Genomic DNA, 14,582 nt, shown 5'->3' on the forward strand with positions numbered 1-14,582 from the left:
CATTCATCCCATGTGGTTGGAGGGTTCCTAGGCGGAAGATGAAGTTCTCTTCTGCCAGGCGTCGTGTTGCTATGGTCTGGCGATGGAGGAGGCCAAGGACCTGCATGCCCTTGGCAGAGTGGGAGGGGGAGTTAAAGTGTTCAGCCACGGGGCGGTTGGGTTTGTTGGTGCAGGTGTCCCAGAGGTGTTCCCTGAAACATTCCGCAAGTAGGCAGCCTGTCTCCCCGATGTAGAGGAGACCACATCGGGTGCAGCGGATGCAGTAAATGATGTGTGTGGAGGTGCAGGTGAATTTGTGACAGATATGGAAGGATTCCTTGGTGCCTTGGAGGGAAGTGAGGGGGGAGGTTTGGGCACAAGTTTTACATTTCTTGCGGTTGCAGGGGAAGGTGCCAGGAGTGGAGGTTGGGTTGGTGGGGGGTGTGGACCTGACGAGGGAGTCGCTGAGGGAGTAGTCTTTCTGGAACACTGATAGGGGAGGGGAGGGAAATATATCCTTGGTGGTGGGGTCTGTTTGGAGGTGGCGGAAATGGCAAAGGATGATACAATGTATCTGGAGGTTGGTGGGGTAGTAGGTGAGAATCAGCGGGGTTCTGTCCTGGTGGCAATTGGAGGGGCAGGGTTCAAGGGCGGAGGAACAGGAAGTGGAGGAGATGCGGTGGAGAGCATCGTCAACCACGTCTGAGGGGAAATTGCAGTCTTTGAAGGAGGCCATCTGGGTTGTTCGGTATTGGAATTGGTCCTCCTGGGAGCAGATGCAGCGGAGGCGAAGGAATTGGGAATATGGGATGGCGTTTTTACAGGGGGCAGGGTGGGAGGAGGTGTAATCTAGGTAGCTGTGGGAGTCAGTCGGTTTATAGTAAATGTCCGTGTTGAGTCGCCCGAGACAGAAATGGAGAGGTCTAGGAAGGGGAGGGAGGATGTGGAGTTCGCCAATAGAAAGGGATTCCAAGCCCTGGAAGCATGTACCCATTAACCCAGGAGATGCCATGATTCAGATTGTGAAGCACAGTGTCTATCTGTTACATTTGATGGTCCAGGTTCTAGCAAGGACCCGGCACAAGGGTTCCCTGACTGATACGGAGCATGGACATAATGCCACCTATGCCTTGACCAGGGGCCATGGTGGAGCAGGCGATGGAGCTGCTAAAGAAGTGGTCCTGCTGCTTGGATAAGTTTGCTGGGCTCTCCAGTTTAGTTTGAACACAGGGTATGCTCCATTATCAGCTAATTGGAGAAGACAAGGAGGCAACGTGCTGGATGTTGAGGAACTGGGGAACTGGAGCAGTCTTCCAGGGAAGGGGATGAGAACACTGAGGATGGGGATGCTGTCCTTGTCCACAACAGAGCCAATCTATGTTAGCTACCAGGAGCCAGACAGGGCCTCATTAATACCAGCTTCCAAAAGGTGAGAGCTGGGTGCAGCAAATCACCATGGACTGGCAAATAGTCAGGATGGAAAAATCCAGTTCATATTGTGGGGGCAAACCTCAGCTTGTCTTGGTGTTGTTTGTGTTCACCTATGCTGTCTTTAAATAAAAGACCATGTTTGGTTTCATCCACTTGTTTGCCTGTATGTGATGATGTGCTGCTGGACATTGACAGGTTACAGATCCACAATGGGCACTGGGGATGGAGTTGCACTGATTTAAAGGGCTCTCAATGAGATGGAGCTACTGACAGGTAAACTTTGGTTGAACAGTGACAAGTTTGAGAGAATGGAGTTGTATGTGCGAGACAGTGTCAGCTAAGATGGCGATGTGGCTGCTGTGCTATTTCATTGCCAATGAGGGGCAATGCTGGATTGCCAATGCTTATCTGGGTATACAGTGGCTTTTCGAACAGCACAAGCAGAAAGAAGGCTGGTCTTACAGCAGATTGCTAGCGATTGGCGAGTTGTTCTGGGAATGATGCATAGAAACTGGTTGTGAAGGAAGCAATAGGAGCGGGGTTTGTAGTTAACTGGATGGGTTTCTTCTGACAATCGGCAATAATTCATGGCTACTAGTAGATTTTTAATTCCAGATTTTTTTAAAAATTGAATTCAAATTCCACCACCTACTATGGCTGGATTTGAACCTGAGTCCTCAGAACATTACTGAGTTTCTGGATTAGTAGTTTAATAATAACACCACAAAGCCATCACCTCCCCACATGCACAACAGTGACATCAGCAATCAAATATTGCAAATGTTGAAGGCAGGATGAAATAACGTACTAGAGAGGTAAGGATTGTGTATAGCAGTGTAAAGAAAAGAGGTTGTGGATATCTACCAGAATTACTCATAGGTAATGGAGAAACCTTTAGTGTCACATACTATCAGGAGAGATGGTAAACTAATATACTATCAGGAGGGGCGGTAAACTAACAATCTCTTCTAAGTGCAGGACAGAAGCTCAATGACCAAACCTCAAGGCAGCTCAAGTGAGGACTTACTGAACCATGCATCTTCTTTCCTTGATGGGGAAATGGACAATGCAAGGTATCTACACACAGCCTGTGGGTGATACACGCAATGCAGGATGAAATATACAACAGTATAATCGCAAGTATAAAACGCAAAATGAAGTTAAAAAATTTCCAAACAAATAAATGATATACCGTTCACTTTTTCCTGAATAAATTTCTCGATATTCCTGGTACTAAAGGAGTTGATTTAATGAATGGGCATTCTTTCTTAACTGGATCAGTAACTGGTTTGCATTGTGAAACCATTAAGCAAGACTCTCCTTACTATTTCGCCTCTACCCTGGGGTAAAGCCATCTGCCTGATGTGGGGAGGAAGAAGAGACTCAAAGGTTTTGATATTGCTCAGATGGTCTGCCCTGGGCCAGAGAAAGTCTGTATATATTCATTCATTCAGAAAAATGAGTCAGGCTGTGAAGTAAGAAGTAAGGCCTGAAAAATGAGATGGGCAGGTGGTAGACTCATCTGGGAACTCACTCCAGTGGGTGAGTACTAATGCATAGATTGCCAAATTGATTCATACACTGCAAATCAAAGTAACCAGCTATACTTATTAAAGAAAGTTCCAGTTATAGAGTAAATAAATAAAATACAACAATTAATACATTATATTTTAGGATTAGTCAAGTACAATGAGTGCTGTGTCATTTAGAAATAAGGTATTCAGAATTTTTAATCGACATGGCTCAGGGATCTTTTGGATAACTTTTCCTGTCATGCAGAAGAATAAGAATCTAAAGTAAGGTGAAGTAATTTCTGCAGATTATCTTATGCACAGGAGTGAGAATATACGTTTACGTTAGCTATAATAAGTTAACAGGAAGATTATTTGGTTTGTTTCAGAGCAGGCCACACATTTGCTTTGTCTGTTCCTGATATATATATTTTATTGAAGTTCTCAACTTTTCCCAAATTGGTTTCTAAAAGCAAAATAAAAGATTCATTTGAGGTTGGTATCTGTTTAGTTAACAGCTGAAGTAAATTGAATGATTCCTAGGTTAGCCATGATGAAGCAGCTCTATAATACTTAGGAAGATAAAGATTTTTAAATGTTTACTTGGAAAATGCACACATTTTCCATCACAAGACAGTTTCAGAGCAGGAATCAATCTTGCATTGTTTTACGAAGGGGAGACAATGTCCTAGTAGTATTAATAGATTAGTAATCTAGTGACCAAGATAATAGTCTGGTGGAACTATATTCAAATCCTGCCATGGCAAATGGTATAATTTCACATAAAGGGGAAAAAATGAGTTAATCATCTAGTGATGATCATGAAACTATTGTTCAGGAAAAATCTATCTGATTCACGAATATCTTTTAGGGAAGGAAACTATCATCCTCACCTGGTCTGGCCTACATGTGACTCCAGACCCACAGCAGTGTGGTTGATTCCAAACTTTGTATCTGAACAGTTAGGCATGGCTATTAAATGCTGGCCTAGCCAGTTATGCCCACATCCAGTGAATGAATAAAAGAAATTATCACTCACTAGTGAGGAAAATCTAAGTAAAAACCGAAAGGACAGCAGATGCTGTTAATTAAAGACAAAAATAGAAATTGTTGGAGGCCTGGCAGCATCTGTGAAGAGAAATCAGAGTTAACTTTTTGGGTCAAGTGACCCTTCCTCAGAACTGATGGTAGCTAGGAAAATTTGGTTTATATGCAGAAGATAGGGAGGGTAGTGGGCGAAAGGAGTAAATGATAGGTGAGGATAGAGCCCAAAGAGAGAGAAGAGCAGTTGGACAGGCAAAGGAGTGGATAGCAATCTGCCTAGCAGCCTGAAGAGCTATCAATGGGGACTGTTACTGGCTAACAATGGGTGGTGTGTTAGCTGACTGTGTGATAACAAGGCCTGTTATGTGGAGGTTAAGGTAAGAACACGGGAGAGTTCAAGCCCTAAAGTCATTGAACTCAGCATTGAGTTCTTAATGCTGCAAGGTCCCTAAGTAGAATCTAAGGTGTGTTCTTCCAGCTTGCTCTGAGCTTCACTGGAGCAATGTAGCAAGCCAGAGACAGAGATGTTGGCCAGGGAGCAGGGTGGTGTGTTGCTCATTCCAGATGAAGGGTTTATGCCCAAAACATTGATTCTCCTGCTCCTCAGAAGCTGCCTGACCTGCTGTGCTTTTCCAGCACCACACTCCCGACTCTGGAGTGTTGAACTGACAGGCAGCTGGAAGCTCAGGGTCTTTCTTGCAGACAGAACGCAAATGTTCTGTGAAGCGATCACCCAGTCTATGCTTATTTCCCCAATGTAGAGGAGACCAGAAAATCTAAGTTCTCAATGAAGGTGATTTTTCTCCAATCGGCCATGTACTTATTCAGTTTACTGCATGCCAAGTTCACTGTTAGCAAACCCATCAACCACCTCATCGACACTAGCCATTATTTTATCAGCTTCCCCTATATACACCTAATTAACTGACATTACCTGTTGTACATCGCCTGACAATGTATCTGCTTTATCATGAACAAAGCCTTGCTCATTTAGATCTATATCCAGGGTTTAAACAGGATCTGTTGTCTGTTACTTTTTTGTATTCAATGTAAGTTAATTGATTCCATAGCACCCACTTTGTAGATTATTGTGTAGGGTTGATTTGTGCTTGGACCTAAACCATTGTCATTCAGCAATTTCACTATGTCCTGTTGCCTTGCAGTCTGCTAATACCTTCAAGATCTAATTTGGTTAATGACCCTACTTAACTGACATCAAAATAACCAATGCTGAAAATGTGTTGCTGGAAAAGCGCAGCAGGTCAGGCAGCATCCAAGGAACAGGAAAATCGACGTTTCGGGCATGAGCCCTTCTTCAGGAATGAGGAAAGTGTGTCCAGCAGGCTTGGGGGAGGGGTGTTGGAAATGCGAAAGGTGGAAGGAGGTCAAGGTGAGGGTGATAGGCCGGAGTGGGGTGGGGCGGCAAGGTCAGGAAGAAGATTGCAGGTTAGGAAGGCGGTGCTGACTTCGAGGGTTGGGACTGAGACAAGGTGGGGGGAGGGGAAATGAGGAAACTGGAGAAATCTGAGTTCATCCCTTGGGGTTGGAGGGTTCCCAGGTGGAAGATGAGGCGCTCTTCCTCCAACCGTCGTGTTGCCATGGTCTGGTGATGGAGGAGGCCAAGGACCTGCATGTCCTTGGTGGAGTGGGAGGGGGAGTTGAAGTGTTGAGCTAATGGGTGGTTGGGTTGGTTGGTCCGGGTGTCCCAGAGGTGTTCTCTGAAACGTTCCACAAGTAGGCGGCCTGTTTCCCCAATATAGAGGAGGCCACATCGGATGCAGCGGATGAAATAGATGATGTGTGTGGAGGTGCAGGTGAATTTGTGACAGATATGGAAGGATCCATTGGGGCCTTGGTGGGAAGTAAGGGGGGAGGTGTGGGCGCAAGTTTTGCATTTCTTGCGGTTGCAGGGGAAGGTGCCGGGAGTGGAGGTTGGGTTGGTGGGGGGTGTGTACCTGACAAGGGAGTCACGGAGGGAGTGGTCTTTTCGGAACGCTGATAGGGAAGGGAAGGGAAATATATCCCTGGGGGTGGGGTCCATTTGGAGGTGGCGGAAATGACGGCGGATGATACGCTGTACATGGAGGTTGGTGGGGTGGTAGGTGAGGACCAGTGGGGTTCTGTCCTGGTGGTGGTTGGAGGGGCGGGGCTCAAGGGCAGAGGAGCAGGAAGTGGAAGAGATGCGGTGGAGGGCATCATCGACCACGTCTGGGGGGAAATTGCGGTCCTTGAAGAAGGAGGCCATCTGGGTTGTATGGTTTTGGAACTGGAACTGGAACAGCTACACTGGCACCACCCCCCACCTTTTCCTCTGCCACATCGATGACTGTATCGTGCTCCCACGAGGAGGTTGAACAGTTCATCCACTTTACCAGCACCTTCCATCCCGACCTCAAATTCACCTGGACCGTCTCAGACTCCTCACTCCCCTTCCTAGACCTTTCCATTTCTATCTCTGGCGACCGAATCAACACGGACATTTACTATAAACCGACCGACTCCCACAGCTACCTAGACTACACCTCCTCCCACCCTGCCCCCTGTAAAAACGCCATCCCATATTCCCAATTCCTTCGTCTCCACCGCATCTGCTCCCAGGAGGACCAGTTCCAAAACCGTACAACCAGATAGCCTCCTTTTTCATGCAGGTCCTTGGAGTCCTCCATTGCCAGACCATAGCAACACGACGGTTGGAGGAAGAGCGTCTCATCTTCCGCCTAGGAACCCTCCAACCACAAGGGATGAACTCAGATTTCTCCAGTTTCCTCATTTCCCCTCCCCCCACCTTGTCTCAGTCAAATCCCTCGAATTCAGCACCGCCCTCATAACCTGCAATCTTCTTCCTGACCTCTCCGCCCCCACCCCACTCTGGCCTATCATACTCACCTTGACCTCCTTCCACCTATCGCATTTCCAATGCCCCTCCCCCAAGTCCCTCCTCCCTACCTTTTATCTTAGCCTGCAGGACACACTTTCCTCATTCCTGAAGGGCTTATGCCCGAAACGTCGATTCTCCTGTTCCTTGGATGCTGCCTGACCTGCTGCGCTTTTCCAGCAACACATTTTCAGCTCTGATCTTCAGCATCTGCAGTCCTCACTTTCTCCATCAAAATGACCAATGTTTCCTCTGTCACAATATCATTCAGACTTGGCATTAAGATACACATTATATGTTATTTCAACAGCCAGTTGAATTCACCACACACTTTTAACCTTATTCTCTGGACATTTCATCTTTGAGAATCTTGCCCTCCCCAAATCGTTAATATAAATATAACACAATATAAATATAATACAATATATTTCCTGAACCTCATGTTGTTGCTGACCTCAATTTCAAGGCTTTTTTCCCAAATTATTTTCCCTATTTCATTGATATTTTGAATTATTATGACTTTTCCTAAAATATTTGTTTTGTGCAGTTCATCTACATTAACTTCTTCATTCACATATCCACCTATCCGCATTCTAATATAATTTCATTCCTTAGGAGAGTTATGCATAAAGGCAAATTGCTGTTGCATTTGAGCTGCGTGGTGTTAAGACAAGAATTAAGATTATTGGAAAAGCAGAATGAAGATCCTTGTCAACTCCCAACACTGACATTATTTAAACAGTGGCAAATTACTCTAGAGCCTTTTTGATAACAGTATTCACTTCCTGCTACACACTGTTCACCATCAGCAACCAGTAGTGATCATAGCTCTATCCTTACTTGAGCAATGCCACTGGAGAGGAACTATTTTTGATGATTGTGTGTTCCTATCTGAGTAATAATCACACTAAACTCATGAATTTCTGAACTGTTGACAGCACTGAAATTTGATGGTACGTTTATGATTTTAATTAGCCTCAAACTTTATTAGACATTCCTGCTAACTCAGCAAAGAAAATACTCTTGTGAACATGTCCTTTCTCAAGAAGGTCACTCCAAGCTCCTGGCACCATGGGACTGAAACACATAATCTGTGTTTGCCTTTCCTATGTTATAGTCTGCAGCAGTAGCCTTAATCCTACCAAACTCTATTATCTATTTGATACCCACTAGTTTCTATAAGACAATGTACAGTTGAGGGGCTGGGCAAAGTTCTCAGTGCTAGCAGAATAATTAACAAAAACGACAATGATTATTTTTTCTAAGGAAGAGGGGTTAAAGGGAAATTCTGCTCTCACCTTGATTCACTTTAGAACTCATCATGCTATATTTGGATAATGCACAATCCAAGAGCCCTCTCATAGTTACAGGGCTAGCTGTATTTCTACAATCACCCTCGAATAGTTATGTTCAAGTAAATTAATATTGGCAAAGCACTTTGGTTTCCCCATGACCTTTGCACAATTTACAGATCCAGCATATGAATAAATGCTGTGCACAATGGGTGCTGACCTTTCAGCTGCCAAACAGTTAAAATCCAATTCTTGTTTTCAGTGCAGTCATTGTAGCAGTCTCTGAGGATTGCACAAAAATACCACAAATCTTCCTCTGAAGAGAATGAAATGAGTGGCATGTTTGTTCACATTTTATCACCCACTCCTATTAACCCTGTCAAGTAGACAATGCAGTAGATCTAACAACTTATTCTGTACACCTGCATTGAAATTGATTGCTTAACGTCATTGAATAAACTGACATAAAAATCAGTTGTTTTAAACAAGATCAGAAATGAATCGCTCATGCCATGCAGGGTTGTAATAGTGCGAACAAAAAAGGGAAAAGCTGCAACAATGTACAAAAAAGGGAATATGTAGGAGAGAGAAATGAACCAGAGGAGATGCAAGAGAAATTGGGACTGAAATCATGAATGGGACTGTATAGCATATGATTAAATATTGCTCCGTAACAAAGATATCTGGCAGTCATGCCAAAAGGCAAAAAGCATCTAAACAGACTATAAAGGCTAAAAGCTGACATTCTAGAAGCAAGGTAACTGTAAGATCAACTATACACCTTTAACAATGATTTGCATCACCTATTCAGAAAGACATTCAATAACATTCTTCATATTTACCCTCATTGGTAGAAAGAGATATTGTTCCTGTCCAGGCACATAAAGATATTTATTAGTCTTCTTTGTCCACAATATTCACTAAACTGTCAATCACAACTCTGAAAATGAATGTGAGAGTCCCCATGAAGCAAACATATCAGAAAAATCAATGGAACACACTGCAAATTACTTATGCATCAACACAAAAGGATTAAGCATGCATGTAGCTCCAGATTGTAATATATATGGAAATTGCAGAACATCTATATTAATGAATTATTATCAGCATTTTTGTCTTGATCTCAAAAGGAATTTAATTAGGTATTCTGCTTAAAGGATTTAGACTTATTGTTGAAGAAAAATTAACTCTGACATTAGAAGACTGGCTAAATCTATCATTCCAGTCAATTAAGCTGGTGGCTGCAATTGTGGACATGTTGCAACTTAATTACCTTTTTATTTTTCCCAATTTCAGTTCCATTTTACATAAAAGATATCAATCAATTCAATGCATTATTATACATTGGCAGTCATCCCAGAAACTGACCCAAAGAAACCTGGTCTTATTGCACTGAAAAATAGTTTTGAAGCTGCCTAACCAACAGAATTGCCATGGAGTCTTAATTGACTAGATTCTCTACGGTGTGGAAACAGGCCATTCAGCCCAACAAGTGCACACCAACCCTCCGAAGAGTAACCCACCCAGACCCATTTCCATCTGATTAATGTGTCTAACACTATGAGCAATTTAGCATAGCCAATCCATCTGACCTGCAAATCTTTGGATTGTGGGAGGAACCAAAGCTCCCACAGCAAACCCACACAGAAACAGGGAAAATGTGCAAACTCCACACAGACAGCTCAAGGTTGGAATTGAACCTTGGTTCCTGGCACTGTGAGGCTGCAGTGCTAACCACTGAGTCACCATGCCACCCTATCCTGTCCAGCAGTTGATTAATGTCTAGGATTCTCTCATCAGCAACTCCAGGACAAAATTATGGGGCATTAAACACATTTATTTTTGCATTTTATTTGTGAACTTCCATTAATTAGTTTGAGAAAATATTTGAAATAATTGAAATTCGTTGCCCAGTTACGAAGAGTTGTTAGCTAAAATACTAATCATAACGTCATTTCTGGAGATAGCCATCTTGAAATTTTTGAAAATCAAATTTTCAAAGCAAAGGACACTGGTTTACAGCAGCTAAAATGTTGCATGTGAAGGACAAAAGTGTTTTTATGGAAAAACAGTACAGATTCCACAAAGGACTCAGCAGAGATCTCATGTCCTAGCTCTTGGGTGTAAAATTTTACTGAAGTTGAACTGACAAGTCAGGCAGACTGTCACAGAGTGGACAGGCAACATTATTACCCTGACTCACTTTTGTTGAAACCTCTTATCAAATATGCACCATTTGTGATTTGAAGGCCTAATAGAAGACTTCTTCACTGCAAACAAAGAGTTCTTGAGGGAGAATTCTGAATGAAAGTCACCAGTTCCAAGATCTCAAGCAAATCAGCCTAGCTATGACTGAAGAGTGACTGGTGTGGTGAAAACCCCAGTCCCAGCAGCTACTGTGGGAGGTGGCTCTTCAGCAATGGACAAGCCAAATTTATTTTCATACTTTATTTGCATCGTGGACAGCTTTAAACTGGATACTCTGGAGGGTTTTATTGTCTTTTCTTCATTCTTGGAGAGATTGTATAAGTGTTGTTTTTTTGTATTAGTGGGTAATTGAACATACAAGGACACTTTAAACCTTTTGGTCATCATTTCTTCATTTTGCTTGAGTGCGTTTTACCAATAAAATTAACACTTTACATGTTAACATAAGGAGCCTAGCTGACTTACAGCTTACAACAAGCTACACAGTTAAGTATACATTTATTAAATGGGCCATCCCCTTCCTTTTAAATTCACATTGTGTTGTAACTAACTCAGGAGTGGAACTTGGAAAGGAGTCAATTCACCCCTCATAATTTGGTTGTAAAAACCAATATAATCATAAACAGTACAATCGGATAACAAGCTGTCTGCACCTTTCTAATTGACATTGAAAGACTTTGAAGATGAGCTACTTTTGGGCATGTGGGTGCAGGGTGATTTGGGATGGGTAGATACATAGTGAAACCTCCAGGAATGTACCCAACCAGGCTTTGGTATCCCTAGTTATGGTAATACCTAATTCACAGACAGTGTGCAACAGACCTGTAGATGTTGAAAACCATGACAGGCAATGAGACTTAACATGTTACCCATTTGTTACAATAGAATGTCACTGATTATAACCTGGATTTTTTCCTGTATGCCACCACTGGCTGCTTCTTTTTCTCTTGTCACAAGCAAGTTTGCATTGATTTCTCTCTTATCTCCCCCTATTATCGCAACTCTTAGAACGGTTAAGTTGAGAGTGCAGGTAGTCCTCTGCTCAAAGCAGGAAGGTTTTGATGTCTCCTTATGAAGGCATATAAGTCAATAGTAGCCTTCCTCTCCCTCGGTTTGGCCTGATCCCTTACCTCATGAAGGCTCCATACTCAAATTTCAGGAAATAAATTTAAACTGACTTCTTGACTTTCTTACCATGTAATTATCTAATTACAGAGTCCCTTGCATTTTCTTGCTTTCTGGAGACAATCCAAGCAGTCATAAAATTCTGCTGGAGTCATACAGTTGGTCAACTGAAGTACTGCCATAACACTTCATGAGTGAGTTAAGAAAGATCTAGTTCTAACCTTTCAAGCAACAATTCATGCAATTGCTTTGGAGACTTATTCTTTTGAAAAAAAGAGTAATACTCATAATTGCTGACAGGATATCTGACAGCAATCTAATTATACTTAAGAAAGGATATATTTTCCACAGGGTGGCACAGCTGAGATTGCTGAGGCTCCCCACAGGACTGATTGGAGGAGAGCTTGGTTCAATTTGGCCTATATTCACTAGAGTTGAGAAGGATAAGGGAGAATCTGATTGAAACATATAATATTCTAACAGGGTTGGGCAGACTAGCTGCAGTGAAGTGATATTCCCTCGTTGGGAGTGTAAAACCAAGGAACACAACCTCCTGATTTGAAGTAAATTATGTAGCACTGTGATGAGAAATTTTTTTATTCAAAAGTAGTGAATCTGTGGAATTCTCTAACATAGAAGGCTGAAGAGACCAGGACACTGAATATACTGAAAGAGAGAGATAAGTTTCTAGATTTTAAGGGCATCATGGGTATGGGGGAAAGTGAGAATATAATATTGAGATAGAGGATCAGTCACGATCCTTTTGAATGGTGGAGCAGGATCAAATAGCCAAATGGCTTACCATAGCATCTAGCTTCTATGTTTTTATCTACAATGATCAGACAGTTGTACTCTTGTACATCAGGCAGAATGACATTTTACCTTCCCATTTTATCCAGCTCACAGGATCCACAAGGTATCAGTTGCTGTGGTGAAGACTAATAAGATTGACGTTAAGATGTACACTTCTGTCAGATCTACAGGGACCAGGTTCAAAAATGAAGCATTTACTCTTGTTCAGATAGATGCTGTTAAAGGTGAAAGAATGTGACTGAATGTGTTAATTGGGATTCTAACTGGACTCATTAAAGTGCTTCTTTAAAGTCTTTTGAGCCTGAGCAGATCTTTCTGTCTTTTACGCTGCATTTCTGTTTCACAAAGGGCTCGATAATGCAATACAGCATGACTAAAGAGACATAACCATTCAGGCATAGGAATCATGTAATATTCGAATGGGAGAGCTGAAAATTAGGCTGTACCCAATGGGTATAATGTGCCGCAGTGCAGTACTTTCAGTCAGTGCCCAGTCTGTGTGCAATGTTCACTAAAAGCACAGCTTTTTAATATGATGGTTCCTTCCTGGAACACAATATGGAATTTCAAAGTAATGTCTGATATACTTAGCACTTGCATTAAACAGACCTTAATCTGAAGTTCTGTTCAATTTAGTTGGATCCTTGTTCTTAACGGCACTTTGCTGTATCCATCAGCAAGTGACTGTCCAAAACTATCAAAACACTGCAAAAAAAAAGTTATTGAAAATGATTGGAGTCTCCTTCATAGCTATTTAAAGCTATACTTAATGAATGTATATAGAAACTGTAGCTGTTTGAGGGCTTATGAGTGTTCAGCTGTAGGTATTTCCCTCTCTTGTCAAATCCTGAAAGAGAGGGAGAACCAGTAGCATAGATCTTTACCAAAAGGCGACATTGCAAATTAGACATGTCATTTAAGCAAACTCAGAGTCTTGTATATAGGGCCAGGGTCTAATTACTATCTGGGAGAAAGTGAGGACTGCAGATGCTGGAGATCAGAGCTTAAAAATGTGTTGCTGGAAAAGCGCAGCAGGTCAGGCAGCATCAATGGAGCAGGAGAATAGACAGAAGGGCTTATGCCCGAAATGTCGATTTTCCTGCTCCTTTGATGCTGCCTGACCTGCTGCGCTTTTCCAGCAACACATTTTTAAGCTCTAACTACTATCTGGTCAAACCAAGCAGTGATATGCTAAACTCCTGAAGGGAGGCACCACTGAGCTCTGCATTCTCCACAAACAGCTTTAGAACACAGGAATGGTGTTGTCAGTGTCACTCAAGGCTACAGCTAGCTTTATTCTGAAGGTTCCTTTCTGACAAGTGTGGAGAATCCTTCATCACAGATCAGAATTGTATCAAGCAGGTACCTGCTGTATTTTTCTATCGTTCCCTGGTGAAGCAGTCAATAGAAAGAAAAAAAAATCATTTGCCTCTGCAGCAAGAGTTCACACGAGGACTATTCAACATTGACTGCAATAGCTAAATATAGGCGAGATAATGTTTCACATCTTTGTACACGTGGATATATCACAAGAAGAAAAATAAATACAATAACGTACATTTTCCCAGCCGCCCATGTTTTATTCCAACAATGCTTGTCAGAGGTCATAGAGTCATACAGCATGGACACAGACCCTTCAGTCCAATTTGTCCATGCTGACCAAGTTTCCCAAACCAAGCTAGTCTCACTCGCCTGCATCTCGGCCAAAGTTGAAGCGAACACCTGGCAACGTTTGACCATTGGAATGATGTAGTAAGCATGGCCATGGGTTCACAAGTGGTTTGACATACACTTCCACTAGTGTCAAAATGCAACAAGCTTTCGGTGTCCCGAAAGAACAATTGCATTGTTTGGACTGACTGGAGTGGGGGTGGGTTTTGGGACGGGGGTGGGGGAGGGCGGTGCCATCTATAGAGAAACACAGACAAGGCTACATGATTATTGATCTTTACAACGTCACCAGACAAAGAGGTTTAATGCTAGGACAGGCAAAAGAAAGCTTTCAAAGCTGATGAAAAGGCTGATTGTGAGAGAAAATTGCCTGCTAGATTAACTCAGACTATCGCATTCATCATAAAGGATCTAACTGTCAAGCCTTTCATTGAGAATCTTTTGCTGTCAAAGCACAAAAGATGACAAATCTATGTGTGAAATATATTTTTCCCTCATTAGGCCCAGCTGTATGTCATCATCCTTAACTACATCATCGCTCCTCTCACCTTCACCAAACTCTCAACAAACCTGTAAAGAGCTCAACCTGCCACGCCACATTCTTGAATCATTCAGTATGGCTTTTATTAATCT

Source organism: Chiloscyllium punctatum, chromosome 27 (genome assembly GCF_047496795.1).
Source record: "Chiloscyllium punctatum isolate Juve2018m chromosome 27, sChiPun1.3, whole genome shotgun sequence".
NCBI lineage: Eukaryota > Metazoa > Chordata > Chondrichthyes > Orectolobiformes > Hemiscylliidae > Chiloscyllium > Chiloscyllium punctatum.